The 4,407-nt window shown below is 45.8% G+C and overlaps 1 long non-coding RNA gene across 1 annotated transcript in view; it reads right to left on the bottom strand.

Moving 5' to 3' along the window:
* The window catches only part of LOC111815895, a 57,857-nt gene that overhangs the window by 51,139 nt on the left and 2,311 nt on the right, over positions 1 to 4,407 (bottom strand). The window contains exon 2 of the long non-coding RNA XR_002820520.1: positions 2,245 to 2,342. This is a non-coding gene — a long non-coding RNA (uncharacterized LOC111815895). The remainder of the gene's footprint in view (positions 1 to 2,244; positions 2,343 to 4,407) is intronic.

Genomic DNA, 4,407 nt, shown 5'->3' with positions numbered 1-4,407 from the left:
GTGGGCAGTGTGGGAACACCGTATGACCCCACCCAGGCTGGAGAGGCAGCTTCACTCTGAAGGTGGGGCAAAGAAGACAGGCATGTTGACTGCTGCCAGCCCAGGCGCAGTCTCACAAGCACTTTTTGTTTTCCTCCGCTTGAGTGGTGTCTAGGGATAGGGTCTCACCATGTAGTCTGGGATGGCCTGGACCTGGCAGCCGAGCTCCTGCTCAGACTCCTGGGGGCTGGGATTACAAGCTTGGACCCTCCCTTCCCTTTATCCAGGCAAATTCAAGTAAGGGTCATTTCTGCTTCATCTTCCTATAAACATGTTCAAAGCTGCCAAAAGGATTGTTAATCAGAATGCTGACAGCTTTCAATTTCATTCAAACTAGGGGGGAAAAAATCCACTTAACCTTGCCAGGAGAGTAAAAGTTACTTCCTTGAGCTGCAAGGAAACTTGCAAAGTTCCCCCATCTAGCCATTTATGCAGAAAATTTCCAAAGAATGCTGGAACCCTCAGCTTTCATCCTTCCTCAGAAAATCTGAGCTGGTGGAGGACCCACGCCTTCCTAAGGCCTAAGGCAGCTACGTGGAAGGAGGAGTTATGGGTAGTGACAGATCCTGCTAGGGGGCTAAGGGCTTGGTTTCCAGCTCCTTGTCCACCTGGGACTGAGGTAAGGATGCATGGAGGCCAGCTGGGGGCCTGGGGACTCTGCGGCTGCTCCTCCTACAAGGCCTGGGGTAGTTAGTGTGTGTGTGTGTGTGTGTGTGTGTGTGTGTGGTTCAATGGTCAGCTATGAAGGACCAAGATACCTTTACTGCACCCCTGTCAATATAGGTTTTAATAACTAAAACCTAAGGACAAGTACCACAGTCTGACGTTTCCTTCTGTACCTGCTGACAACCATTAGAAACAACGCTTACTGGTTCTTTTTTAATCCCCTCTATTAGAAAACTTTATTCCAATGAGCTGCAAAAGTACAGGGCTGAGAAGTGACTTCTCTCTCCCTCCCTCTCTAATACATGCACTTACATCAGCACAGGCACAGGGGAAGATTTTAAAGGAATATGCCCCTTGTTTGGGCGCTTATCTTTTCAGGTTTTTAGTGGTGTTAGGGACTGAACCTAGGGCCTTGGCACAAGGGCCTTGGCCTAGGCTGACCTACATCCCCAGCCCTTTTAAGATTTTTTATTTTTAAAATTTGCCCAGGTGGGGCTTGAATTTGTGAGTCTCCTACTGTAGACAGCTAGGTTAGGTAAAAACATCCTAGGCAGCAGGATAAGCCAAGGCCCCAAAGGCATCTGCGCTGAAGATGCGGTACACTACACCTATGGGGGAGATGTGTCCTTCGAAGGCCAGAGCTCAGAAGTAAAATAAATGCACCCACACACTTCCTCTATGGACAAACAAGTGACTGGGGGCTGGACGTGTACCTCAGGAGCACAGCACCTGCCTGGAAAGTGCAAGGTCCTGAATTCAATCCCTGGTGCTGCCAAAAAACAAACAAACAAAAAATAAGTGATTTTTTTTTTTTTTTTTTTTGCATAACTGGGGCTTGAACTCAGGCCCTTGCACTGCCAGGAGAGCACTGACCATACTGAGCCATCTCTCCAGCCTGTGATTGGTATTCTAAATAGGTTATCACCTTGGGGAAGCCAGGAAGAGCCCCTCTTCTGCTCCACACCCACTTGCTACATGACTCAATTTCCTTTTTTTTTAAATTTTATTTATTTATTTAATTTTTTCCATAATTTTATTGAGAAACAAATAGCAATGAGACAGTTTCAAACCAAATTGGTAGGTCAGATTCAATAATTAACACATTGCATACATTCTTCCTAGTGGTTAATTGCTGTACAAGATGCAGACATGATATTCTATTTACAAACACTATTAGAACAAATCCCTCTATTCATTAAGAGAATGTAACTATGTATCTATCATAACCACTTTGAATACACAGATACAAAATGGACATTCATCTGTATCCTCTTTTTTGTTTAGTTCTGTCATTTGAATATTATAGGTATGTTAACTCAGCAAAATATTCTAAAAGAGTCCAGTAGCCCATAATAGTATTGGGTCTTCCGCTTGACTGGCAATGTCAGAAACTGTTGACCTGAGTCCCCTACAGCTCAACATAACAGCATGGCTTTACTTCTTATACTTCGTTTTTATACTTTTCTGCTGGATAGTTAAGACCAAGGTAAAGCAGGACCTATTCAATTTCCTATTTGATCCCCATTTAATCAATATTACCTGATCAGTTATGCTCTTAATCTTCTTAGTTGACCATAGTCTTGTCCCATCTCGTGCCTTCCTTGTGACTTCCCATCGGATCCATGTTACCTAAATGACTGTACGTGTATTCTTATTAGTTTAATAACCATTTTGCTCTGAAACATTCCCTTGAAAAACAGGGTCCTCTGCAACCCACTCGGGACCCCTTTTGTCTCTTGTAGAAGCTTTCTACCCCTAGTGTCTAGATTCTGCTTTTACCCTTTGTTGTTCCTAGAATTCATTCTTTTTTTTCAGTTTTTATTTATTTTGTATTTTAGGGAAGGGTCTACAGGGTGTTCAAGGTCTCACTATTACACTGGACTCCCAGTGATTCCTCCTGTAATCAAAAGAGCTGGGATTACAGACATGTGCCATCACGCTGAGTCTCAATTGCCATCTCAGCACGCCCCAGGGGCGGGGCCCATACAGCAGGCCTGGGGATCGAACCCCTGGCCCCCGTGCCTGCTTGCAGGTGCTTTAATCAGCTGAGCTATTTGGCTAGCCCCCATTCCTCAATTTTAAAGAACACAACTGGACATGGTGCAGGTTAGGCATTTTCTTTCCCCTATGGCTCCTACCTCAGCCTCCCAGGTCTGGGTCACCAGGAGCGACCACCATGTCTGGCCTTTGTTGTTCAGTTTTTTTGTTTTTTGTTTCTAAGAAAAAATGAAGTATGCTAAAGCCAGCAGTACTTTCAAACTTTAATGTGTTTAAAATGGAGGCTCAGCCATGTGCGATGTGTGTCCCTTATAACTCCAACACCGGGAAGCTCAAATGGGAGGATAACAAATTTGGGTCCAGCCTAACAATTTAGGAACTTGGTGAGACCCTGTCTCAAAATAAAAAATGGGCTGGGGATATAACTCAGTGCAAAAAGACCTGGGTTCAATTTCTAGTACTGCAAAAACAAAAACTAAACAGAACCCTGACTTTTATTTGAAGGCAGCAAAATGCCTGATAAAGATTCTATTTCTTAGCCGTTGCTTGCAGCTAGGAATGGTCAGACCTTCAGGCTGGCTGAAATGTAAACGAAGCCATTGGAAGGGGACTGAAAAGAGCAGTGTCGACAGACTCTTTGCTCAGACCAACAAGGCCTCTTGTCCCCCACTCTTTCCCCAGGTTTGGAGCAAAGACCCCAGCTGCGTCATCTCAGGCTAACATCGCAGCAGCTATTTGGAGGAGGGGACCTTGAGGGGGGAGTCACACACAAGAATACCAGATCCTGACATTCTTGGCTTGGCCAATCTCTAGTCATGCTGCTAAACCTTCTCTGTGGCCTGTGTTCCTGCTCACAAAATCCAGTGTAGTCAAAACCCCTAAGTCAGTTCAGCCAGCACCCCTCATCTGGACGTCTGATCACCCATGGCATTTGGTCTTCTCAGCTGACCAGCTTCCTTGCTCTCCACCCCAGGGACATCTGATCACCCTGGCTTGATCTCAGCAAGAATCCCATTCAATTGGTTTACCCAGGGCCCCTTCACCCCAGATGTTTTCTTTTAGTAAGTTTCCATGTGACACCTACTGTGCCAGGCCTTCACACTTTCAGTTGTTCATGTTGCTTGCAGTCTTCTGACTGCTACGCCTTCAGACCCAAGCTCGGCAAAACAGTCCCACTGCAAGGGGTGCCAGCGAAAGCCCTCTCCCAACCCGAAAGACAGGGAAGGTTTGGGTCCTTTGCTACCATCCACTTCCTCCGCCAGTCTTAAGTTGACCTATTTCCATTTCTCTCACTTAACTGTTTTGTTTAAACCCCACTGGGGTTTTCATTTCTTCTTTTGGAATTTTGAGTCTCACTGTGTAGCCCATGCTGGGCTAGGACTCACATTAATTCCCCTGCCTCAGCCTCCCAAGTGCTGGGATTATAGCCATGGGCCACACAGTCCAACCTACTTATTATATTGAGTTAATCAATAACTACTATAGCAGCTCAGACATCATCCAATAAAATGCAGATTAAGACCAAATAGAAGGGCTGGCCTGACAGCTCAGCAGGCCAAAGCACCTGTTTAGGCAGAGCACAGCGGCCAGGGTTCGATTCCCAGCATGCAGTGCCAGTAGGGCACGCTGATGACAACTGAGACTGGACGTGGTGGCGCATGACTGTAATCCCAGTACTTGGGAGACTGAAAACAGGAGAATCAC

Source organism: Octodon degus, unplaced genomic scaffold (genome assembly GCF_000260255.1).
Source record: "Octodon degus isolate 3935 unplaced genomic scaffold, OctDeg1.0 scaffold00023, whole genome shotgun sequence".
Taxonomy (NCBI): Eukaryota; Metazoa; Chordata; class Mammalia; order Rodentia; family Octodontidae; genus Octodon; species Octodon degus.
This window is presented reverse-complemented; position numbering and strand designations above follow the sequence as displayed.